We start from the raw sequence: 27,500 nt of genomic DNA, 5'->3' as shown, positions 1-27,500 counted from the left end.
AGCTTCTTCCAAAAAAATTGTAGCCACTCAGTTAATAACTGAGGAGCCAATAAACAAATCTAGTTAATAGGTTTGTTAGGAAAATTAAATGCAATTATTTGCCTAAATGAGCCCGCAAAGATTCTTGGCACATAGCAGTTTCTCTGAAAATGTTTATTCCTTTGTCTTCCTCCTGTCAGTGTCAGGTTGTTGCTACATTCATTGCAGCCTCCTTAGCTTTGTTCATGCAGACTCCAACCTCTGCTTTGTCTTCCCCTCTCTTTGAAGCCTACCCAAAGCCAGAGTATTTGCTAAAATTCAGCTCTACTTTTAACATTTTATTTATTTATTTGACAGAGAGAGAGAGAGAGAAAGAGAGAGAGAGAACAGAAGGGGGAGAAGCAGGCAGAGGGAGAGGGAGAGGGAGAAGCAGGCTCCCTGCTAAGCAGGGAGCTGGATGTGGGGTTCAATCTCAGGACCCTGGGATCATGACCTGAGCTGAAAGCAAAAGCTTAACCGACTGAGCCACCCAGGTACCGCTGAGCTCTACTTCTTTAAAGCCTTCATGAAGCCATCATTAATCTCAGTACTCCCTCTATCTTTAAAACCCTTATGATTTTTTATTGAAATATCTTCCTTTGTAGTTCTTAACTTGATGAGCACTCTACTGCCCCACTGTTGATGTCATCTATGATGTCACGAGGGTGGTGGCCATCAAAATTGTAATCCATAGTCTGGGTAGCCTCCAGGATCTCTTCAATGATTCCAGAGAGTTCTCTGGCTATCAATGCTCCACTGGGGTGCCTGGCTGGCTCAGTTGGTAGAGCATGCAGCTCTTGATCTTGGGGTTGTAAATTGAAACCCCACTGTGGGCATGGAGCCTACTTAAAAATAAATACGTAAAAAAAAAAAAATAGGGGTGCCTGGGTGGCTCAGTTGGTTAAGCATCTCTCTTCGGCTCAGGTCATGATTCCAGGGCCCTGGGGTCCAGTACCACATCGTGCTCCCTGCTCAGTGGCGAGTCTGCTTCTCCCTCTCCCTCTGCCCCTGTTTTCTCTCGTGTACTCTCTCTCTCTAATAAAGAAATAAAATTTTAAAAAATAAACAGATAAATAACAAAATTAATAAAAAGTATTGGTGTCACATCTGTTGGGCAATATTGACAATCTCATCATAAGTGATTTTCCACGGTGCTTAATGTATTTCTGCTTCTTTCTATCTCTTGGTGGTTCCTTGAAGGCTTTGGTAATCAAAACCAAGTCAGAAGGCACCATTTCAGTCTGGGCTTGTCTGTTCTGAATGGTCAGTTTCATTGTAATCTTCAGACCCTTCCCATCACCCCTTGCCTTGGCAATATCATCACCAAACTTTCTTGGAGACAGACCCAGGGGGCCGATCTTCAGGGCCAGGGCGGAAGTGGTGACTTCCCCACCAGTGCACCTCAGGTATATGACTTTGATATCCCTGAGGTTGAACTCAGGCGGCATGGTGGAGGCAGCAGGTGTCGGTTGAACCCAGATTCGGGACGACAGAGGAGAGTTGCACCTAGGTGTCCTCCCAGCCAAAAGCTGAAAGTGAATGAATGAAAGCTTAAAACACTAACATTGAGGGTCCCAATAAGGCCACAAACACAGACGCTCTCACATAAAGAAGCAAACACATTACAGTTACTGAGAAATGTTCTATGCCTGGTGCTTTCCCTGCACAGTGATGTGAATCCTCGCAGCAGGGGAGGTCACCATAGTCCCATAGTCCCATGCGGAGGTCGCCATAGTCCCATTTTGCAGATGAGGAACCTTTGGTGCAAGGTCACAGAGCTAGAGAATGGCAGAGCCAGATTTTGGACCTGTGGTTGGTTCCATACTTCCTTTTATATTGGATAGTCACCTATGTTGAAATTTATGTTAAAAAAATACAGATTTTTGACCCATGTGTGACAAATTCACATCAAGTTTTAGAGAAACAAAAACGGTAGCAGAGTTGGGTGGGTCTAACCTCTTGTTCAACATAAACTCGTTTTTGTCCCCATGAGTCAAGGTAGCCTGTGGTTGACTCAGTGTGACTCAAAATGACAGTTTTATGTGCTGCTAAGGGAGAACTGGTTGACTAATAGGTAGTTCAGAAACCTTTTACACACAAAGAGCTCAATAATTTCCCACTTTAAAAGTGTCACTCGCAGTTATCAGGTAACGACCGGCAACGGCTGCTCAACAAATAGGCATTTATGATGAGGGCTTCAGTGCGAGGAGCTGGACAGAATGACCCCTTGGGGTCCTCCCCATGGATGTAATCAATCTCACCAAAGCTCAGGCGGAGCCCAGAGTGGAGTACTTCTCTCCTGTCTCACGCTGTTGTGCTGCTGTTTCCGAAGAACACACCTTCTCTCTCCAGCTGGGAAGTCCTGTGAGGGCAGAGATTTGACTTTTCCTTTCATTTCCCCAAGCAACGGTTGCAGAGCTGAGCACATAATAGGTACTCAGTAAACACTAATGCTTGTACACATGCTTGTACTACAGGGACACTTAAAGCCAGGTCAGAGCAACAGAGGACTCTAAATAATGACCCTTCAAAGCCATTATAAAAGGGATGGGCGAGGCGTATGTCTCAGCAGAACTCCGCAGATGACATTTACTGCTTTAGAGCTCTAGAAGCCACCTGTGTTATTGTCATTGTTAAACATAGACCCGAGTAAACGAAGAGGTCTCTTTTCTCAACTCTGTTCCTATTTTGGTCTCAACCTTGACAATGTGTGATACGGAAATGAGTCTGTGTTTGTCCCTAATAAAGGACGTTTCTGGAGTTAGAAACACTAATCAGTTTCAACAGGTTTTAGAGTTGTATGACCCAGCACCAACGTTTTTGTAACGAAGAATCGGGACCACATCTTTGTAAAGAAGGCACAAGCTAAATCACAGGATATTCCTCCTACAGGATTTGATGGAATGAATAACCACATTAAAAAGTCAAAACAAAATAAAACACACAAAGAAGTTTGAAAAAATGATGAGCAGCATTTAAACAAGAAGTGTATCATTTAATTTATTTATATTTGATCCTAGTTTTATAAAAGCCTTTTTTCTATCCAGTTTAAATATGCACAGAGGACTGCTGGGTTGATGTGTACTTTGGTAAAAGGTGAAAGATTTATGCGATCTGAAGAGAAACCAGAGTATCGTGGACTTTAATATTAATAATGATTTATTTCATATGGAGGTGTTTGGGCTAAAACTTTACTTGGGTATATCCTGTGTTACTTGAATTCTTTGCTGTGTATATGCATTATTAAAAAGTCAATATATATTTCGAATGCAGCGTTAGCAACTTTGCAGGATATAGCACATTGAGACAATGTCCTCCTGCTCATGTACTCAGGTATTTATGGTCTTAACAATCAGCTTCCTTTCTCTTATTCTGGAGACTAGTCAGTGTTTGCACAGATAATCCTAACTATAGGATTTCCTATCCCCAGACTCCTTCCCTGTGGCATTGCTCTAGACTGAATGTTTGTGATGCCCTCGCCACACCCCCAAATCCTATGTTGAAATACTGATTCCCAAAGTGATGATATTTGGAACTGAGGCTATTGAGATGTGATTAGGTCAAGAAGATAGAGTCCTCTTGAATGGAATTAGTGCCCTTATAGAAGAGACCCCAGAGAGACCCCTTACTCTTCTACCATGTGACAACACCGTGTGAAGGTGGCCAGCTATGTACTGGGAAGCGGGCTTTCACCAGGCACAGAATCTGCTAGCCCCTTGATCTTGGATTCTCCAGCCTCTAGAACTGTGAGAAATAAATTTCTATTGTTTACAAGCCACCCAGTCTATGCTATTTTGTTAGAGCAACCTCAGTGGATTGACACAGGTGTCCAGTTTGCCTTTAGGCGGCCTTCTGCCCACCATCTTTTTTTCTTTTCCTGAAAATTTATTTATTTGAGACAGAGAGAGGAGAGAAAGAGTGCACACATGCGCAAACGTGTACAAGTAGAGGAGGGGCAGAGGGAGAGAGAATCTCAAGCAGACTCACAGATGCACACAAAGGCCTAAGTGAGGCTCAATCTCACGACCTTGAGACCATTACCTGAGCAAGATCAAGAGTCTGATGCTTAACCGAGTGAGATACCCAGGTGTTCATCTGGCCACCATTTTCTTAATGTTGGAGTTTTACTTCTGCTAAGCATCACAATTTTAACCTCTCATCACTGTTTTTCTACATAAATCTTTGTTCATAACTCTGACTACTTTTTAGGATAAAATCATAGAAGTAGGGTCAAGGCATACGACTTTTTTTTAATGGTCATGATCTTAAGCCAAATTGATTTTCAAAAAAGCTATACTAATTGATGCTTTCACTAGAGGTATGTGTAAAAAATGCCTCTTCCATAACTCTCTTACCAGCACTAATCATTTTTTTTTGTTTTATATTTGTGCCCATTTGATAAGCGAAAATGGTATTTAATTGCTGCTTTAATTAACATTTCTATTATTAGTGAGTTTTTTTTAATACGAGGATTGAATTTTTAAAATTTCAGTGGAATTCTCTAAGTGGGCAGACAACCGATCATATTTATTTTTTAGGACTATGATTCGGGTGTGGGCATTGCAAGTGGCTGGCAGTAAGAGCCCCGATGTCAGGCATACCAGGGAGGAGACCTCAGTGCCTGCTGGGCTGGTAGGTGATGATGTTCTGAACGAAATAGGGGGACCAGAGATTTAACAGCATTTCAGCTCCACCCCTGACTTCCTTTTAGGCTTCCTGATTCCCTGTTATGTGTTTCACTTTGAAAAATTAGCATAGCTATAACTCTTTGACCCAAATAATTTAATGATGTTTTTAATCTCCTTAAATTTGGGGGAAGTTTTATAGTTCTCCCAAGAGATCCATTTCTATGCTTCGCATCCAGAAAATCAATAATTCAGAAAAGAATTTGGCTGTAAGGGGACGTATTTGTTTCCTATGACACCTATGTGGAGAAAAGTGGAAACGGATTCATATGATGAAGAAATACACTGATCTCCTATTGGCTTTTGCTAATACTGGTAAGTCTCTTGGGTTTTACCTTAAAGTCCTTGTATGTTACATTTTTAGACTAGAGAAATGAAACATGCATAGTCGGGTTTTAGCCAAAGCAAATCCTGATGAAAAAACTACAGGCCCTCTGTCATTCTGAGCTGAATTGTAATTCTTTGTTCTCTGTAGACTTCAGATAAAAGGATTCATGTGGGATGGTAGATAGGGCGGTTTTAATTTGGATCAACTGGACTTACTGCTGGATTTTACACTAGCCATGCTGTGAGGCAGGTTCTTTGTTTTCAGCAATTATCAAACTAAGCCTAATTAAACTTGCTTTGCTTTGATGTACTGTAATGTTTTCCATAATTTTATATCCCGAACCATTTTCATAAGTCCTTGTTTGAAATCAAGGATAAACTCAGGATTCATTTTCTATCTGTCATGTCATGATTTAGTAAGTATCTAATCAGGTTTTAAGATACTTAATTTTGGTCCATATAATTCAACATTCTTCTTGTGTTTTTGCAATTGGGACCCATGGAATTGTTTTTAAATACAATATGCTAATATATTAAATACAATAGATGTATGTAGGAAGAAAGTGCTAACTTTCAATTCTACGAATTAAGTATAGATCTTAAACTATACAACATACTCTTGTAGCTTGAAAAATTCCATTGATTTCCCTTTTTCTTGTGTTATTCCTCAAGCGGACTTTAAAAGAAAAAAAAACACACACAAAACCAGCTCATTTGGCCCAGTTGACTCTGTGTATATTTCTTTTGTGTAGATGTGTCGAAAGGGGTACTTTGTAGTCTTTTTTCTATTCACAAGTTGTTCATTTCCCACTTAGCGGAGCGTCCATTAGATTTCTGGTGCTTTATGGGTACTAGTATAGATGTGAATGTTTTTCAAAGAGGCTTTTTCTTCACCATGAAAAAGAAATATTTTAAAAACACATTTACTTCATTCATCTAGTGTCATGCTTGGAGTTCTTGTTGCCACAATGCCCTTTGTTGTCTTTCAAAATGGACTTAACTGTTTTTGTTAGTTTAGCGTAATTTCCTGTGGCTTTTGGCTTATCAGCTAAAATGGACAAAAGACACAAAACTTGATCAATCATGTTGCCCAGATCCCTCTTTCAGCTCAGATGTGCATGGGACTTTGCTATGAAGATTTTTTTAAAAGGTTTTATTTATTTATTTGTCAGAGAAAGAAAGAGAGAGAGAGAGAGAACATCAGAAGAGGGAGCAGCAGGCAGAGGAAGAAGCAAACTCCCCATGGAGCAAGCAGCCCAACGTGGGACCTGATCCGAGGTCCCCGGGATCAGAACCCAAGCCGAAGGCAGATGCTTAACCAAGAGAGCCACCCAGGTGTCCCTATGAAGATCCTTCTAAACATTTTTGAACGAAGTTATGCCTCTTTCTTCAAGATTTGTCATGAAGAAATATTATTCTTATCCATTTCTATGAAAATCAAGAAAACTTAGAGCTGAATGATTATCAATATTAGAAAAATTATGTATTGCTGGGCACAATTTGATATTTGAAAAAACTTTGTGTTGCAGGAGGAACATAGAGGAACATAGAGGAACGTGGGTGCACATTCAGTAAATTTTCACAACCTGAAGATACCTGTTTAATCGGTACTCAGAGGGAGAGATCACCAGGATCCCAGAACATCCCCCTCATGGTTCTAACCAGTCACTGCCTCCCACAACTCACCCCCAGAATAACCACTTTCCTAACTTCTAACAGCATGGCTTAGTTCTGTCTGCTTTTGTGCATTATATACCTGAATTATACAGCACAGTATGCACCCTTCCATGGCTGGCTTCTTTCCTTTAACATTACGTATGTGAGGGTCATCCATTTTGTTGAATAAAGTTGTAGATGTTCATTTGCATTGCTTTGAAGTTACCCATTATATGACTATACCACAATTTACGTATCCATTTTACTGTTGAGGGGCAGCTGTATGTGGTGCTGGGGGGTGGTGAGAAGGCACTGGAAGAGGGGTCAAATGACTTTACATTTAATTCCTGCTCCTGTATTAGCAGGAATTGTACACAAGTTAAACAGGTTTTGCTCTAACCTCTAAGTGCTTGTTCATTCTTGATGGTAAATACCAGGAGGACAGGGACTAGCTTGGTTCATCTTCCTCCTCCCACGAACTCAGTGCCTCCTACAAAGGCACTCAAATGGAGGTTGATAGGATTCAAAATAGCTTGCCCCAGCGGAGAAGCAATAAAATGCAATTACGAGGACGTAAAACATGAGACATGAGGAAAATAGTGTAGGAACTTCCAACAGAAGAGATGGCTAAACGATAGAGAAAGGGGAAAAAGATATAACATAAAACAACGTAGGACAATACTTACTTATTTTGCTATCATGTAAATGAACCTAATTAAACAGAGTTTGTAGGGCATTAGTGAAATATCTAATAACAGGTATGCATAAAGCAGTATTGGGTGCCTGGGTGGCTCAGTTGGTTATGTGTCTGTCTTCGGCTGGGGTAATGATCCCGGGATCGTGGGATCGAGTCCTGTGTGGGGCTCCCTGCCCAACCGGGAGACTGCTTCGCTCTCTGCCCCTCCCCCCAGCTTGTTTTCTCTCTCTCTCTCTCAAGTAAATAAATAAATAAAAATACTAAAAGAAAACAAAAACAGTATTTTGTTGGGTATTCTCTTGTTCATTGAACAGTAATCTCCCTTGGCCTCCCATCTGATTATTTTAAATGTATTTTGTTCAGGCGCACCTTGGTGGCACAGTTGGTTAAACCTCCTACTCTTGTTTTTGGCTCAGATGGTGATCTCAGGGTTCTGGGATTGAGTCCTGTGTTGGGTTCTGCACTGAGTCTCCTTGAAATTCTCTCACTCCCTCTCCCTCTGCCCCTCCCACTCATGTTCTCTCTCTCTCTCTGTAAATTAAATAAATAAAATCTTAAAAACAAAAAGCAAGTGTATTTTGTTCAATTCATATGATTTTTTTGAGCCCCAAAACACCAATTGCACTGAATAAACCCGTAATTATATAAAGTTGACATTCCTCACAGCCATGTAAATGTTTGGTATTTCAGCCACTTTTGTTTTTCTAGTTTGTTTTTGTATCAGGCTTCACTGTGGATTCTACAAATTTTAGGTTTTTTTAAAATTTTTTTTAAGAGCACATCATAACTTCTATTATTTTTTCATTTCTTTTATCGACTTGGTTGAAGTTGCTCTATTATCTCAATAATCAGTACACTAATATATGAATAATTGTTGCTATGTCCCAGTAAGGGGTAATAAGATAATTGTAGAGCTAATACCAGTGCAATAAATAAATAATTCATTAAAACATACATTGCCTATTTGGATATATTGTTGCATTCTACTAGCAAAAGCATCTACTACTTTATTGGAGACTCTCATTTTGATTAAAAAATTAAGATGGTTCATTCATTTTGGTAGATTCAGACAGTTAATAATTTGGCTGCTCTAGGAATTGAGCTCAAGGGAATGTGAACAAAAGACCGACGTGAAAGGAAGGCAGGGTGGAATTTGATTTGGTTGACCTCTGATCTATCTTTGTGCATTAGTTTGCTAGAGCTGCCAAACAAAATACAACAGGCAGTGGCTTACACAATAGACAATTGTTTTCTTGCAGTTCTGGAGGGTGGAAGACCAAAATTGAGGTGTCAGCAGAGCTGGTTTCTTCTGAGACTTCTCTCCTTGGGTTGTAGACAGCCATATTCTCCCTGCCTCTTCACATGGCCTTCCCTCTGTGTGTGTCTCTGTCTTTATGTCTTCTTCTCAGAAGCACAGCCATCAGATTGGATCACAGTCTCCCTAGTGACCTTTAGACCCTATCTCCAAATATAGTCACATTCTGAGGACCTTCTGGGGGCCAGGACTTCAACATATGAGTTTTGGTGGGGAGACACTTCAGCCTATAATACTCTGTTGAAGACAATACTTGAAACTGGTATGAAATACTCAGATCAGGCACATCTCATACTCCTTCTATGGCTCTCTCTCAATGCCATCACCACCTGGGTCTTTAGCTGCTTGTTCTGCCTCAGCTGCTGCTCTGGCCTCTTCCCTCTGGGGTGGCATGGCTCCATCACCTGGAGGTTATGAGTTCCTGGGACCTGCTGCATAGCCAGACTGACCAGTCACCACCCTGAGTTTCTGTCCTCTTGCCCTCCTATGGGACACGGATGAGATGCTGCGTGTTGGGGGCATAAAATCTCATTTCTGGAGCATCAGTCAAAGGGGCTAGAAGATGCAACCTAGAAATTCAGAGGAGTTAAGTCCCTATTGGGGCAAACATTGATTAATGGAAGGAAATAAGAAATGGGAAGGAGCTGAGTGGATGAATTACTGCTCCTTGTTGCTTCCCATGGCCAGTCCCAAGCCATAGTTTCTCTAGATTAACCTGTCTAGAGTCTCTGGCCCAATGGGTACATCTACAAAGTAGTCAGTTTTTATACCTTCACAACTTGTAAAGAGGTGGCTAATGCTGTAACATAGATAGGGATGTACTTCTCTTTCTAGTGGAGTCCATGATGCTATCCATGAGATCATGTTATAATGGAGGAACTCCATGAATAAAATTTCCTGAACTATTAAAAAAAAAAAATCACCAGAGGAACACCTGTGTGGTTAAGTTGGTTAAACATTTGACTCTTGATCTCAGCTCAGGTCTTGATCTCAGGGTCATGAGTTTGAGCCCCACATTGGGCTCCATGCCGGATGTGGAGCCTACATGAAAATAAATAAATTTAAAAAATTAAATTAAATTTTTCAAAAATGCTCGTCAGAAAATTTTACCTTCTTCAAAATCTCAAACATTGAAATATAATGTCTGACTATTTTGTAAAATTACTAAGTGACACTAATATTTGGCCATTTGAAGGAATTTCCCATAAATTCTAGTTTTTAGAAAGTAATTTTTGAATTCCTCAGATATCTAGTATATAGTAAAACCAAGGTCTGTCTGCTTATATACCCATATGCAAATAAAGTTCACTTGAACAAATGGGTTAGACTCCCGTGCAAACTTTCTGATGAACTGAGTGGCTTTAATAAATGGGCAGGAAAAACTGTATATCTGATAAGGGGTTAATATCTAAAATATATAAGGGAGACATACAACTCAATAGCATAAAACAAACAGCCCAATTTAAAAAATGGGCAAAGGAACTGAATAGATTTTTTTTTCACAGAAGGCATACAAATGGCCAACAAGTACATGAAAAGGTGTTCAATGTCATTAATCATCAGGGAACTATAAGTGTAAACTACAATGAGATATCACCTCGCACCTGTTAGAATGGCTGTCATCACAAAGAGAAGAGCTAGAAAGTGTTGGTAAGGATGTGGAGAAAAGGGAACCCTTGTGCACAGCTGGTGAGAATGTGAATTGGTACAGCTATTATGGAAAACAGCATGGAGGTTCCTCTAAAACTAAAAATAGAACTACTGTACAATCCAGCAATCTCATTTCTGGGTATATACTTAAAGGAAATGAAGTCATCACCTTAAGGAGATACCTGTGCTCTCATGTTCATTGCAGCATTATTTGCAATAGCCAAGTTATGGAAGCATCCTAAGCATATGCTGATGGATGAATGGATAAAGAGACTAGGGTACACATAGAATATTTTTCAGCCTTTTAAAATAAATGAGATCATATCCTTTAGGACAACATGAATGAAACTGGAGGATGTTATGCTCAGTGAAATAAGCCAGACACAGAAAGGAAGAAATTATATGATTTCACTGATATGTGGAATCTAAAAAAGTCAAATGAATATAAAGCAGAGAGTAGAATGGTGGTGACTAGGGTCAATGAGATGTTGGTCAAAGGATATAAAGTCATAGTTATACATGATGAATAAGTCTAGAGATCTAATGTACAGCACGGTGACTATAGCTAATACTGTATTGAATACTGCAAATTTGCTAAGAGAATAGATTTCGGGCATTCTTACTACAAACAACAATATGGCAACTATGTAAGAAGATATGTTCATTAGCTTGACTGTACTAATCATTTCACCATATAGATGTATGTCAAACCGTCATGTTTCACACCTTAAATGCATACATTTTTAACTCAAAAAATGGACAGAAAATAGAATTTCTGAATTCATGATAGATGTGAATATTCAGAATTCAAGAATGAGAAGTTAGAATCACTGGGAATTTCCAGTATTTCCCAAAGTCATTCGTTCCATTGTAATTTTTAGTACTTTATTTTTGAGTTTAAAACTGAATGACCATAGGGGCACCTGGGTGGCTCAGTGGGTTAAGCCACTGCCTTCGGCTCAGGTCATGATCTCAGGGTCCTGGGATCGAGTCCCGCATCGGGCTCTCTGCTCAGCAGGGAGCCTGCTTCCCTCTCTCTCTCTCTGCCTGCCTCTGTCTACTGTGATCTCTCTCTCTGTCAAATAAATAAATAAAATCTTAAAAAAACAAACAAACAAACAAACAAACAAACAAACAAACAAAAAAACTGAATGACCATAATAACAAATAGTGAATTTTTGTGATAGTGATATACACAGGTTTTTCTATATAGAAAAATTTACTTCATGTATTAAATACTTGGTTTAGGAGCACCTGGGTGGCTCAGTTGGTTAAGCATCTGCTCTTGACTCAGGCTGTGATCTCAGCTTCCTGGGATTGAGTCCCGCATCTGGCTCCCACCTCAGCAGGAAGTCTGCTTCTCCCTCTCCTGCCTGCTGTGCTCCCTGCTTGTGTTTTCTCTCTCTCTTAAATAAATAAATCTTTTTAAAAAAATGCCTGGTTTATATGAAGTGATATATTATGAAAAGATTATACATTTCAACAACATGCAAAACAATATTTTCTTGCTATAAACATCTGATAATTAAAAAAAAACTCTGAAAGAAGGGACCATTAGCATCAAATAAAGGCCAAATGAAAATCCTTTAAAATTTGAAAAATAACACAAATATTTCATATTTAAAAGTTGTCATTCTTGGTGCCCCTGGGTGGCTCAGTGGGTTAAAGCCTCTGCCTTAGGCTCAGGTCATGATCCCAGAGTCCTGGGATGGAGCCCCGAATTGGGCTGTCTGCTCAGCAGGGAGCCTGCTTCCTCCTCTCTCTCTGCCTGCCTCTCTGCCTACTTGTGATCTCTGTCTGTCAAATAAATAAATAAAATCTTAAAAAAAAAAGTTGTCATTCTAAAAGTAAAATTTCAAGGCACAATAAACATTAATTTTCCTTTCCAGTATTTTTGATCTCTGTTTTGTGACCAATATTTCAGATGTAGAGAAATTTCTTTCATTTTACATCAATACTGGTAGAATTGTTAAGGGTGCATCCCAAAGCATCTCCAAGTTGGATAACAGAGTTTGTGTTGTTTCATTTAAACTCATTTCCTTTTTTAATGTTAAAAATAGTTTGTTGTTCCCTGTTTTGGTTTTGCTATAGAAATCAATATTGTTTGGGGTGCTTGGTAGCTCAGTCAGTTAAGCAAACAATTCTTGATTTCAGCTCAGGTCATGATCTCAAGGTTGTTAAACTGAGCCCTGCATCAGGCTCTGTGTTCAGTACAAAGTCTATTTGAGATTCTTTCTCTCTCTCCTTCTGCCCACTCCCACCCCCGCCACCGCCAGCCTGTGCTCTCTATAAACAAGCAAACAAGCAAGCAAACAAACAAACAAACAAACAAATAAATACATAGGGGTGTCTGGGTGGCTCAGTTGGTTAAGAGTCTGCCTTTGGCTCAGGTCATGATCCTGGTGTCCTGGGATTGAGCTCCACATTGGGCTCCCTGCTCAGCAGGGATCCTGCTTCTTCCTTTCCTCCTGCTTGTGCTTTCTTTCTCAAATAAATAAATAAATAAATAAATAAAATCTTAACAAAAAAGAAATTAACATTGCTTTTGCCAATTCAGATTTGAGATCAATTTCTAATTTCATATGGAAGCATTCTATGACAAGCTTTCACATCTTATTCTTCTTGCACTTTTTTTCTGGTAAAATATTTATTAAAAGCTATAGTCCATAGATAATTGGAAAACACTGATAAATATTATTGGGTAGTGTTTGAATAGCATAACATTTGAGTGTCCTAGTAAATTTAATAGCACTACCCAGAATCACATGTTGACATTGCCAATGTAAGGACTTATTTGGCTTCCAAAACTTATTTCTCAGAATGTCACGCATAGGATTTTTATAAGTGTTCAAACTTAGTAATATCAATTTTATTTGTGAGAATGATTTATCTATTACCGTTAAGAGAAGACTGGCCCCATAAACCCACACTTCCAACAAGGCAACCACGAGCAAGACTGTTTGGTGGTGTGATCGCTTTCCTACTCCATGTCCTCTTCCTGGTGCTCAGAAATGTCAATCTTATCATGGACTCCACTTACCAGCATATCTTTCTTTTGCTTTTAACTCCATGCCAGCAGGTTCTTTTGAACCCAGACGGTCTGTCTGATAATTGCTAAGCATCGATTCTCACAGGAGAATTCCGATTTTTCTTGATTTTTTGACTGATTTTTCTTGGAATTCAGGAAAATGTAAATTCCCAAGTAATTCCAGGAAGGAATTCCTGTGTGAAAACACTAACAAGAGATGACAGGCCTTCAATAAAATAGTTCTTTATTGCTACAGTGGTGGCTAGTCCCACTGTGTTTCTAAGAGCTGTTGGAGGTCCAACTTGAGTCTACTTTGGGAAGCAGACACACCTAGGTATATCCAGAGGCCTGGTGGGATGGGCCTGCCAAAGCCAATATTTTTTTTGGCTCATCTTGTTGTACATATTTTATTTGTTATTGTGTTTAAATATGCAATAATATAAGGTTTACCATTTAAACAATTTTTAAGTGTGTGGCTCAGTGGCATTAAGTACACTCACATTACTGTGTAACCATCCATCTCCAGAACATTTCCATCACCCCAAACTGAGACTCTGTACCCATTAAACACTAACTCCGCATTGTCCTCCACCCCTAGTCCCTGGCTACCCCCATTCTACTTTCTGTCTCTATGGATTGACTGTTTTAGATGTCTCATGTAAGTGGAGTCATACAATATTTTTCCTTTGGTATCTGGCTTATCTCATTTAGCATAATGTTTTCAAAGTTCAAATTTCATCTATGTTACAGGATGTGTCAACAGGGGTCAATTTTTAAAAGGCTCTGAAATATTTTCAGGACAGAACTCTTCCCAAAGGAAGGCAAGCACACTGGCTGGGCCTTAGAACAATACCTTAGTGTTCAGAGTGCTAGGATGCTCCTGAGCACAGTTGGAAACTGCTCTTGAGAGTGGTCCACTAACTCAGCTTCTTTGGATGCTGAGTCCCATGGAGAGAAGAGGCTGAAGTAAGAACACAGGGGAATGCCTTCACTATAAACTATGTGGCGCAGAAGTTCTAAAACATTGTAGGACCAGTGGTAGGAGGTGGGGCTGGCATTTCATGAGCATCAATAGATAGTACATGTGGTATTGACATTCATACTGTCTTAGTGGGACCCATGGGTAGAGGCAGTAGAGAGATACTAGCTTCATAGGGGCTTGCAAGTGTGAGGGCTGGGTAGCAGATATCCCTACTGGATAAGAAAAACATGAAAATGGTAGATATTCCATTGATATTGGGAGAACTTACCCATTAGCATATATGAGACATCTTCTGGAAATTCCTAGAACTAACTGAGGAGGTTTTGAGGGCACTGGAGGGTGAAAGCAAGAGGTAAATACAATATTGCTGTGAATGTGATCATTGATCACCCTGAGGCTGATTTAGTTTAAGAAAATTGGTGTCATGGGGCACCTGGGTGGCTCAGTGGGTTAAGCCTCTGCTTTTGGCTCAGATGATGATCTCAGGGTCCTGGGATTGAGCCCCACATTGGGATCTCTGCTCAGCAGGGAACCTGATCCCCCCACCGCCTGCCTCTCTGCCTACTTGTGATCTCTCTGTCAAATAAATAAATAAAATCTTAAAAAGAAAAAAGAAAAGAAAATCAGTGTCACCATAGCAATGTATGACTCAAGAAACTGAAAAGAACAAAACCATGCATAATGAATGACTATGATACTTGGGATAAAGGGCTCTCCTCTCCCTTTACCGACAGAACAAAAGATTTTAATTAGCAAGTGGCTGACCATCTCCATGCTGTCACAAGTGCTGGGTATAGAAATGCTAGAAGAGTCCACTCTTACTTCTTTTCATGACTGAAAGAGATCTACTACTTCTTTCAAGGTTTTGAAATGGGACTAGTAGGACTTAGTCATTACAAGAAGTCTCTGATAATCTTGAAAGACTTCCCAGATGAGACTATGAAATAACTTGGGAAATTTGGCCAAGATTTTGGTGTGACTTCTCAAAAAGAGTTGATGCCTATCAAGGATTATGCTGAACTGTCTACCACATTTTACCCTCAGGTATAGTCTTCTGTCTGTAAGAATCTGTTTGAAAGCACATGGCATAGTCTCTATCTTCTGACCTTGTTCGAACTATTACCAGCACTATCTATTGCTTAGTGTGAGCAAGGTTAATAAGGAACTGTTTTTAGGTATGATAGTGTGATTGCCTCATACGAGGTGATATATAGGTAGTCATGTTGGAGTCTTGTGTATGGATCTATCTTCTTAATCAGTTCCTCATAAGGCATTCATCAATATACCATTCCTTCCCATTAATCCTTCAGGCTTGATCAACACAGAAAACAAAATGACCTATGGAGGTGACACATTATAAGCTGGGGTCTTCAATGGTAGATGATTCAAGCCATTCACATTCATAATACTGTAGACAGGCATATAGATCTAAGTATAAAGCAAATATTCTATTGCTGCATGTGTAACCCACACATGTAAGAAGACATGAAAAAGTGAAGTAGTTAAACCCCATGGGGCAGCAGGTGGCTGCTTTTAACTCTAGAGGCAGTGAGGTCAGGAGGTGGGACGGTGAGTGAGGGAAGTTTCATGGTGGAAGACAGGGCATAATCATAGAACAACTGGCTGCTGTGTGATGGGGGAGTCTTTCAGGCTGCACTTGGAATTAAGGGCCATTACACCATCCGAGGATGTGCGGAGGCTGGGCAGAGTGAGGGCCGGTAATAGAGTTCTTCGGCATTGGAGGGGAATTACCTCCAGTGCATTTCCTGCACTTCTGGGTTTTTTGAAAGGCAAACAGAGAAATCACTAGAGCAATAAAAATGCTCTTCCTATTTTGAGGCACAAGCAGGGAGGGTGATTTTTGAGTGGCTGCAGACAGCCACTGGGTGCACTTCAAAACCCAAAAAGCAAATGGATTCTTGTGGGACCCACGGGGAAAGCAGGTGGCTGGGCAACATTGTCCACCCAGCTGCCCCAGCCAGACCTGCTTGATCCCTTCCATTTCCTCCTCTTGCCTTCAAGTGGATTGTTTCTAGTATTTTTCTCTTAAGAACTGTGTTGCTATGGACATTTTATACATATTTCCTGGTGCATCTGTGCAAGAATTTCTATAAGCTAATGTTGAATCTTTTTTGAAAGTGATTGAACCAACATAAAAATGAAACACAATGCATGAATCTTGGACTGGGGGAAAATGTAAAAGATAGATTTGGGACAATTGGGGAAATGTGAACGTGGACTGAATATTGGGTGATACTGTGGAGTTATTGTTATTTTTTAAAATGTGAATGATATTGGCATTACATAAGAAAAAGTTCTTTCCTTAGTCTTTCTTTTACTTTTAAAAATTTAATTAATTAATTAATTAATTGTAAGTAGGCTCCACCCCCAGTGTGGAGCCCAACATGGGAGCTCAAACCCATAACAGTGAGATTGAGACCTGAGCTGAGATCAAGAGTCAGAGGCTTAACTGACTGAACCACCCAGGTGCCCCCCACTTGGTCTTTCGTAGGAGTATTTAAGAGTAAAGTGCAAAGATGTTTATGGTTCATTTTCAAATGGCTCAGTGAAGCAGAGTATATGGAGAGATAGAGAAAGAGAAGAGAAAGATAGAGGAAGAGAAAAAGGGAGAGAGGAAGCAAATGTGACAAAACTGTGGATGGACCATTTATGTGTGTTTGAAATTTTTCAAAATAACAAGTTGTGAGAAGAAAAGGTGGTTGAAACTGAGTCTAGTTGGGAAAACAGAAACCACTCTAGGTATTTCAAAGACAGAGACTTGAATACAAGCAAGTGGTTCCAAAGGCAATGGGAGAGGTAGAAGAGCAAAAGGAAGGATGTGGGGCTAGCAGACCAAAAAGGATGAATCTGTGACACCCAGAAATCAGAATGTGCTGGAGCCCTGGGCCTCAGCACACAAGCCTGTGCTGGCTGTGGTAAGACACTATTCCAGTTGATTCTGGATCCACTGGAGAGACACCACCTCAAAAAGGGCTGTTGAAGGAGGAGCTGCCTCTGCCCAGGCTGCTGGCATTTGGATCACTGCCCTTCCAATGTCGCTTTAGCTTCATGGGAAAGTGTCACCAGGGTCAGAGCTGGAGACAAAAAGCTTCCCTCTTCCTCCTCCATTCTCATCTCCACCAGTGTCTTGCACTGGCAAAGCTTCATGGGAAGCCAGCAGGCAAGGGATCCTGGGAAATGTATTTTGCAGAGTCTGAACCCTAGTGGTCTAGAGCACAGCCTAGAAAGAGAGGATGTTACATTCAGAGGCATTAGGTATTTTTATTTTTTAAAAAGATTTTATTTATTTATTTGACACAGAGAGAGAGAGAGAGAGAGAGCAAGCTCATAAGCACAGGGAGCAGCAGGCAGAGTGAGAGGGAGAAGCAGATTCCCCGCTGAGCAGGGAGCCCGATGTGGGGCTCTTTCCCAGGACCCTGGGATCATGACCTGAGCTCAAGGCAGACACTTAACCAACTGAGCCACACCAGTGCCCCCAGAGGCATTAGGTAGAAATGGATACACAGTCCCACCAATGGTACACAAGAGTTCCCTCTGCATCACATCTTTGCTACCACTTGGTATTGTCTGACTCTGAAACTTTTTAATCTGGTAGGAATTTTAATACACTTTTCCACTCATCCTTCATGGCAAACTTAATGTTTCTTCCTTGGAGAAGCTATCCCTGACCCTAATCAGCTTCTCCTGCCATCCTCTCTGCATTCTGGACTTCCTCTGCATTGCACTCCTCACAACTAATAATTACATGTTCTTTTGTGAGATTATTTGATTAATATCAGTATACTCCGCCATTGTGTAAATTCTACCAGGTGAGATGCAGCTCTTATTTTCTGCTGTATTTTTAGGACCCAGCACATTGCCAGACACATAGTAGGCACTCAGTTTACATAATGAATGGATTGATGAAGAAGGATCGGATTTGACACCAATCCTGTATGATATAAGAGGACCTGGACTGGACTGAGGAGAGAAACACCCACCAGTCACACCTGGGTGAGGGCTCACCAGTCACTTAGGGACTGATGGTTAATGCCAGAACCTCAAGGAGTTGTGTCATTTTTTAAAAAATCATTTGTTCTGAATATTTTATAATTTCTTATAAATATTAACTGTTAACAATTGTACGTGATTCCGATGTTGTGATTCATTCACAATCAATGAGTTTTGAAATTCAGGGTAAAAAGAAGTCCTCTAGTTAGAGTTTAATAGAAACCGTAGCAAAACTAATTGGAGCCACAGTGGTGACCAACAATCCTGAAGAGTTTCTGGAGACTTGGGAATTTCAGTGTTAAAACCATGAAACTCCTGGGCAAACCCAGGGTTGGATCGGTCAGCTTAGCCAAATACCACTTGCAGTTACCACCCTGGGCCCCACTGGGAAGCACTGAGAGCACCAGCCTTTAAAGGAGAGGATCTAACCTTGTAGGAATGCATTAACTCTTATACCAGGTTTACGACGGGGTCAGAGAGGTTATTTAATTTTAAGGGGCCTGTATTCACAGGCCCAGGTTTGTGCATGTGTGCATTTTGGAGGGATTTTTTCTTATTGTTTGTATCTTCTAATATTTATGCATGATGTGACTGGACCAATCAATAATTTCCAGTGGATAATGTTGGACATGTTAAGGGAAAAATAAGAACTCCTCTAAAGAAAGAAAGAAGGCCAATGATAAAGTTATAGCCTTGGGGGGAGGTGAAGCTTTTGGTCAACTTGGGCATGGGTGACCCTTTAGTTGTGCAGTGAGCTATAGGGCAGCAGACAGCTCTGTCATTTAGAGGCCACACCCATCTGTCACACCAGAAAAGGGAGCATTGCTTATGAGACACAACACCTGTGTGCATCAACGTAGACTGTCATGGACCAAGAAGTCAGGGACTGGGTTTCCAGAAAGCATCTTCAGGCTCCAGAGTCAGTTTCGTGAACGCCAACTCCATTGGATGACGAAGTGGCTTGGTAATGGCTGCATTTTGTTGGGGGTAAATTCGAGGGCTTTGTAAAACAATTTTGTGAAGCTGCATTTATGGACTGTATAGAACATCCAGTTGATTCCATGGATGGCCATTTACTGGTGTGGTGGCAAATATTGCAGTGTTGAGAAGCCTCTCCCTTCTTCATGAGGTTCTTTTCTCCCGCCCTTCCTCCCTTCTTACTTTCCTTATCATATATATACTTTTTATTGTGGTAAAAAACACATAACATGAGATCTACACTCTTGATAAAATAATGTCAGACAGCAGATCTCTAGAACTTTTGTCTTGCATGGCTGATATTCTATACCCATTGAACACAGTTCCCCATTTCCCCTCCCCCCCAAGCTCTTAGCAACCACCATTCTACTTTGTTTTCTGACTACTCTTTCCTGTCCTTTGGGCTCCTTTTTATCCCAAGGGACCTATCCTTGTCATCAGGGCCATTGTGTCCCTGCTTGTTCTCGTCTCACGGAACACAGTCTTCCCAGGGTGACCTCATCCTAGTGTCATTTCTAATAGCAAGAACATGATTTTGAAACAACTCCATGGCTCAACAGCACAGAATTGGATAGATATGGGTTATTATTTAAGTGGAATACTATGCACCATTTGATGAAAATTGCATTGTACAAGTACATTTATTGACACAGAGAGATGGTCATGGTATTGCTTAGTTAATAAACCATGTTATAACATTGCATGTATAATGTGATCCCATTTGTGTAAAAATAGGTAAATATACAGTGACACTTGAATGAATGTTCACCAAAAATATTAACAGTATTTATCTCTGGGTGGCAGGATTATGTGTGATTTAAGCATTATTTCTGCTTGTCAGCAACTTCTACTTTTTCTACAAGGAACATATATTTCTAGTGTAATGAAAAAGAAATATATGTTGTATGAAAAAAATTATCTTAGGATCTGAATCCTGGTCAGCCAGTTGACTGCATAAATCTCTGCAAAAAATATTTGACTAATCATTTCAGGTGCAGAGTCAGCTCTGCTCAGGGAAGGAGGCCATGCTCAGTTACTTACCAGTCATTCTTGAAGAAACAAATTTTTCTTGTTTTAATAGAAGTCCACTTCTTTTTTTCTGTTTTTCCTGGAAACTCACTGTGCTATGGAGCAGTAACCAACAGATAAGGAATAATCAGTCCCGGAATGTGGTGTTATTTTATTGTTGCAACTAATTGTTAAGAGCCAACCTCAATGCAAAGTGTGGAAATGTACTCAACCTATGGGAACACAAAAGACACCAAAGCATTCACTTTGAGCTGCTTGTCTTGCCCCTGGACATATGTAATAGGTACACAGCTTGAACGTTGAGGTGAGTATGCTTTCTTTTTTTTTTTTTTAAGATTTATTCATTTATTTTAGAGAGAGAGAGAGAGAGTGAGTGAGCGTGAGTGAGGGAGGGACAGAGGGAGAGGGAGAGAATCTCAAGCAGACTTCCTCCTGAGCACAGAGACTGACATGGGGCTCAATCCCAAGACACTGAGATAATGACCAGAGCCAAAATCAAGATTCCGACTCTTGAATGACTGAGCCACTCAGGCGTCCCTAGATGAATGTTCTTGAAGCTAGCTACATCTTCAATTATGTTGTTATTTAAAACCTTTTGGAAGTCCTTTTTAATCAACAGTAATGGCTATCTTTTGGTAAGCACTGGCTGTATGGGACTGTTCTCATGCATTATCTAATTTAAACCACCTTATAAAATAGGTGGCATTCTGATTTTGTAGAGAAGACTGGCATGGAGAGGTCAAGCCACTTGCTGAGGTCAGTTAGTAAGTGGCAAAGCAGATTTCAGACTCCCTTCTGCCTGGCTCCAAATCTTGTCGGAAACTTGTCTCTGCTGTCTCCAGATCCACACTGAAAACCCATCCTGTATCTTTATGGCCGGCCATGTTTCTGACTGAAAACATTAATGCCTAGTTCAATCATCTGCCTTATTCTCCATGTCTTACTCAGAACGACTTCAGAGTTGCAGATTTGTCCCCAGCGGTGATACTTAAAAGAATGTCCTTCAGGTTCTGAAACCCCAAATCCTCAAAGAAGTGTTCCCCAAATGAAATGAGGAACAGCAAATCATCACAACTATTTAACCATCCAAGGGAGGGCTGTGAAGAACATTACCCACTTAGGTGATTCCAAGTCTTCTTGTGAAAATCAATTGGTTATTTTCTTTAAAATGCTTTCACTTTGAGAGTCTGGCTAGAGTTCTTTAGAAATCCATGGCTTTCAGTCAGAGAAACCGGGCTCCGTCCCTTAGCAACTATGTGATCTTGGGATTGTCACTTAACTTTTCTGAGTCTCAATTTCACCATCTTTGAGGTGAGCCTTATACCAACGTCATTAAGTTGTTTGAGGGTTAATGATCGGGGGCCCAATCTCTCTCACCTGCTCTGTAGTCATTCTTCCTAGGGTATGAGCTCTGAGAGTCCCTTGTACTCTAAAGTACTTTTGATCTTTATATGGCTGATTAACTCATGGAGGTAGTATCTTTTAATGCAAGTTTTATACATGAAATAAGGTTCCAAGTTAACAGCCCAGGAAAACAGAAGGCTTATGTTTTTCCGCATAATAAACTGTGAAGAAATGAGCAGGGTCAGCTTTCCAGCCTCTCTATGAGCACAGTGTGCCTATAAAACACACAGCATACACACCAAATCTTTGTGACACTGGGTGGCTCTGACTGAGGAAAGGACTGCTACAATGATCCAGGAATTTTCTAGAACTCAGAGTTAAGCTTTAGGATACTCAGGTTTGTTCAGTGCAGTGCTTGCACAATAATCCTCTTATGTGCCAGACATCAGGTATTCAGGGTTCAGAAACACCCCACCAGAGTTCTCAGTCTTGGGGGATGACAAAAGCATAAGCTAATCTCTTTAATAGTCTGCAGAGCCAGGAGTGAAGTTTCCCTGGGGTACTCTGGGAGCCCAGATGAGAGATGTTCGCCTTATCCCCTTACAGAAGACTGGGACCGACACAACTCAAGATTATCAAGAGCAATGCCAGCTCCCAAGTGGGCTTCATGAATCTAACAGACATAGTACAGGGAGCAAAAGACTCTCCCACCTGCCACCTGGACGTCAAAGGACTTGCTTGGTCAGCACAGGGCTGGGGCACAGCTTTGGAGAACTTCTGAGGAGAACTTGGGGAACTTGCTCTCGCTCAGCACCTGCTATAAACAGATGTGGAGGGGAAAAGCAAGCAAGGTATTGCCTGATTGCCGGGGGACTTACAGTTTAGTGGAGTGGATTCATTCCCTAGAGTCTCCGTGACAAATTACCACACGCTGGATGGAGGGCAGACATTTATTCCCTCACAGTTTGGAGGCTAGACATCCCAAATCAAGGAGTCAGTCGGGCCATGCTCCCTCTGAAATGCTGGATAGAGTTCTTCTTGCCCCTTCTTAGCTTCTAGCAGTGGCCAGCCGCCGTTCGCTTTCCTTGGCCAACAATGCCAGTCTTCCCCCACTGCTGCACGGCACCCTCCCTCTGTGACTTCACGTCACCTTCCCACAAAGACACTAGTCACACTGGATCGAGAGTGTGACCTACTCCAGTGTGGCCTCATCTTAACTAGTTATATCTGCAATATTCTATTTCCAAAGTAGGTCACATTCTGAAGGACTGGAGACTAGGACCTCGACATGTCTTTTTGGGAAACCCAGTTCAACCCATAACAGGGAGACAAGGGGGAATGCACCAATGTGAGGACACATTATCCCTCCTCTGGAGCCCTCCCTCCCGTTTCCCTCTCTGTGTCCCTTCTCCGCTTCTGTGTACCTGCAGATGCTCTGCCTGCCTGAGAGTTCATATCCTTCAGAGCAGCCCTAGCCTCTTGCCCAATAGGAACAAATTTAGGTGTAACTTAGACTCCAAAGCTCCATGGGGATGGGGCTGAGCCTGGGTCTTTGCCTGCAGTTGCCTCTTATTTGGCTTCTTCTCCCTTCCTCTCCTATTGCCCCCCCCCCGCCCCATTTCTTTCCTTAGTAAATCAGCTGTACCCGAGTCCTCATTTAGGGGTCTGCCTTTGGGGAACCAAACCTATGATAACAAATAACTATAAGACAAAGCAGAATAGAGCGAGACCAGACAAGGTATAATGGGGACTTCAGAGGAGGAAGGGAAAGAGCCTCTTTGGATGAAAGAATCTGGAGACTGGTGGGCAAATGATAGCCTTAATGAAAAAAAAAATGTGGAGGAAGAGGGAGCAGGAAAGGATTGTGCACTTTTCAGAAGAGAAGCAGCCAACTTGAGGTTAGCATGCCATCCACTGTCCCCTAGCATTTTGAAGAGCCACTGAACACTTTCCACTGACCTCTCCAGATGCACATCTCTGGTTCCACTCTGGGAAGCCAGAAGTGAGAATACAAGAAGCTGGGGATTTTCCCATCTTTTTGTGGGGGACAGTCTCCTAAACCTGTGTTGTTGGGGCCCATCATACTGTCTGGTGAAAGGAGCCTGGATACAGAGATGGAAAGGCCTGGGATCCTGCCTCACTCCCTTGTGCTGCTTACCTCTTGGGTCTGTGTCTTGCCCCAGTGAAGTGAGACGGCAGGGCCACCCACCTTCTACTGAGTGCTGAGAGCTTTGGTGAACTCCGTTCCCGTGACTGAGTTGGGCCTCAGCACGCGCAGCAGAAATACCACAGTGTATAGTCGTCTTCGTGTCGAATGGAGAGAACTATGCCTCTTTCTGAAAAATAATAATGTTTATCAAGTTTGTCTTCCGACTCTTACGCTGCCCCACCCCCAGCATTTGGCACCTCCTCTCTAATCCCCTCCAGTAGGAACCAAGAAAAATAATATAAATCGTCAATCAACTGTTAATTACTCTTTAAGGTGAAAGAATTTAGGTTAATTTATTACCTATCCTAAACTTTTGAAATTCAAACCTTCTGACTCCGTGTGACTCCTCTTAAAGGAATTGAAAGGCCCCACAAGCAGGGAGGAATATTCTTTGTTTCGATTCAGGAGATTTGCCGTTGTTTCTAAAAATCACAGTTTGATGATCATCAGAGGGACCTGAAGTTACACCTGACTTGAGCCTCCTGGGACAGCTGGAGTCGGACAGAGCAGGATGGCCTCCATTTACCCCTCTTCTCTGGACAGAGCTGAGTAGCTATATTTTGGGGATGGGGGGCCCAGACACCTGCAGGCAGGAGGAGCAGAGTTGGAGCTGCAGGACTCGGCACGCATCTTGCCTGCACTTGGGATGGCTGGGCAGCCCTCTTTCTCTAAGGCCTCCCTTGATGAGTCCTGGCTCTTTGCCTGAGCTTAGGGGCAGGCCCTGTCCTTTCCCACCATCTCTAGACTCTCTGATTCTGGAAACGCAGACAGAGCATTTCTGGAAGTGTTCTCTCTCTCTCCATGCTACTGAAGTTGGGTAAGAGTGCTCTCAGTTTCTGGGGAGGCCACCGACACAGCCTCATGTTTCTGCTGTTCCAAGTCCCCTGCTACTCAGGACACCACGGACAGGAAGCAGATAGCAGCTGACAGCCGCTCATGGACAGCTCAGGTAAAAGGGAGGCTGTATGAGCCTTAGTTCTGAGCAGCCAAGAGACTAAGTTTGTGGGAGCCGAATTCTGTACCTCATGTGAGAAAACGTTCTCAACACTGATGCTGACAGTAGTTGCAATAAAGAAAGGAGGCAACAGTCGTAAACATGTGTGCTAACTGGAAAAGTCAACCTGCTCATGGCCATTTACATAGGTATCATTCCAGCTAAACCAAAATGCCTATAATACTAATAATGATACATGTATTTTTGAGTGTTTTAGATCAACGTGATTTATGATTAACTCTCACTGTATATACTCAGCTTTCTGTTGCTGTTTAATTTTTCCCACTTGCTTCATTGAAGTATAATTTATATACAATATATTCCCCAACATTTTGGTCACCCCAAAATGTTTCCCTCTGCCCTTTCGTGGTCAAGCCACTTCCCCAATCCCTGGCCTAAGGCAACCATGATCGGCTTCTGTCCCAATAATTCACCTTTTCTAGAATTTCATATAATTAGGATCATATAGTATTTAGTCCTCATGTCTCATTTTATTTAGTAGAGGGTTTTGGAGACTCACCCATGTTGTACGTTTTAATATTTTGTTCCTCTTTATTGATAAGTAGTAGTCCATTTCATGGATGTATCACAATGTCTTTTTAAAAATTCAAATTCAATTTAATTAACATAAAGTGTATTATTAGTTTCAGAGGTAATTTAGCGATTTATCAGTTGCATATAATACCCAGTGCTCTTTCCATCATGTGCCCTCCTTAATGCCCATCACCCAGTCACCCCATCCTCCCACCCACCTCCCCTCCAGCAACTCTCAGTTTGTTTCCTAGAGCTAAAGAGTCTCTTATGGTTTGTCTCCCTCTCTGTTTCTGTCTTATTTTTCCTTCCCTTCCCCTATGTTCATCTATTTTATTTCTTAAATTCCACGCATGAATTAAACCATATGATACGACTCACTTATTTCTCTTACCATAATACCTTCTAGTTCCATCCATGTTGTTGCAAATGGCAAGAGTTCATTCTTTTTGTTGGCTGAGTAGTATTCCTCTATCTATCTATCTATACCACCTCTTCTTTATCCATTCATCTGTCAATGGACCGCTGAGCTCTTTCTATATTTTGGCTATTATATAACAATGTATTTAAGCCACATATCATTGATTGGATATTTCGGTTGCTTCCAGTTTGGGGTCTACTAGGAGTAATGCAGATATACACATTCACATACAAATCTTCGTGTGGGCACATACCTTTCATTTCTGTTGGGTGAACACAAGGCTGTATTCAAGGGTGTGTAACACAGAAAAATACCATAATAGAAAGATCTTGTGCTTGGTTTGATGTTCTCCTTTGTCATCTTGAGCAGTTGTGCCCTTTTGTAGCCCCACGAGAAATGTCTGCATCTTCATCAGTTTCTGTTGCTTTCTACCATATTTATCTCTTCAAACCTTTAAAACTAGAGAAGGGGTTGGGATGTTGTGAGAGTCTTTATGGTTACCCATGAACACACTCCCCACCCTGCCACCCTTCATCATCTCTCCTTTGGACTTGGGCTTCCATGAGTTAATAAGAGGCTATGTAAACTGGTGGGGAAACAAATAGCAGAATTCATGGAATCATGAGGTTATACAATCATGGTCCTCTCTTTGTTCTCAAGCTCATACTATCATATTGTCTAATATCTACACTTTAGGGAATTTAGGCATAGGAATGTTTTTTCCAAGCAAATAGACCAAGAGAATGAAGCTGCTTTTTATCTGTGACTAATAGCAACTCTAAAAAAAAGCTAGTTGACTTTTCCTATAAGAATAATGTGTGTTTGCCATAGGGCTGGTTGTCTTTAAATTTAATAAATAAGCATAGAGTTAAAAATATAGCTCCCTTTCAAGTTTACCTTCTCCTCCTACAATGTAGCCAGGACCAGACTACATTCTTTGTGACAGACTTATTCGTTAGAATAAAGACTTCCGAAACCCAAATACTTTACATATAATTCTTTGCCCTTATCTAAAAGTCAGTTATCCTGCTCTAGAAAAAATCAGATTGATCTGACAGGCTGTGCTCTTCAATAAAACCACATTTGCTATAGTCACATTGTGATTTTGTAGGCATTCCCATAAAGCAACCAAAGTAAAACTTATAAGATGATCCATTTCTTCATAAGAAAAGACGATTATGATATTTTCTTTTATTTCCTGTGATTTCTTAAAATAACATAATAGAAATATTTCAGTTTCTTAATGTCCTGGTAAATATGACACTCTGGCTCACACTTTTTGGACATGTTTTAAGTGCAGCAAGTTGTTATAAAATAATAATGAATGAAATTAAGAAGTAGATAGACCTACATGAAAAAAATGCTAAAATTCACTGAGGAAGAAAGAAAAAATGGAAAAAAATCACTTTCGTGGATAGGAAAACTAAAGATGTCTGTTTTCTCCACCTTATGACACAGATATAAAAATAGTCCAGTCAAAACCCCAAAGGGGCAATTGACCAACTTATTCAAAATCTATCAACAAGAATGAATAGGAAGAAGAACCACAACTTTTTTTTTTTTTAAAGAATATTAACAAAGAAATACTTACCTCATTAGATGTCAAAATATTTTAGAGAAAGTGC

General features: G+C 41.0%; 1 long non-coding RNA gene and 1 pseudogene across 1 annotated transcript; one reads left to right on the top strand and one right to left on the bottom strand.

The window, feature by feature from the left end:
- Positions 1-626: 626 nt before the first annotated feature.
- On the bottom strand, positions 627-1,481 carry LOC125094214 (60S ribosomal protein L12-like; annotated as a pseudogene).
- A 3,470-nt stretch (positions 1,482-4,951) lies between these two features.
- Positions 4,952-20,608, top strand: LOC125093963 (uncharacterized). The gene is made up of 3 exons (XR_007125398.1): positions 4,952-5,018; positions 18,225-18,372; positions 20,483-20,608. It is a non-coding gene; the product is annotated as an uncharacterized LOC125093963 (long non-coding RNA).
- The last annotated feature ends 6,892 nt before the right edge of the window (positions 20,609-27,500 follow it).

The sequence above is a fragment of the Lutra lutra genome, chromosome 2 (genome assembly GCF_902655055.1).
Source record: "Lutra lutra chromosome 2, mLutLut1.2, whole genome shotgun sequence".
Classification (NCBI taxonomy): Eukaryota; Metazoa; Chordata; class Mammalia; order Carnivora; family Mustelidae; genus Lutra; species Lutra lutra.
Note: the sequence above shows the minus strand (reverse complement) of the source record. Positions and strands in the feature narration are given on the sequence as shown.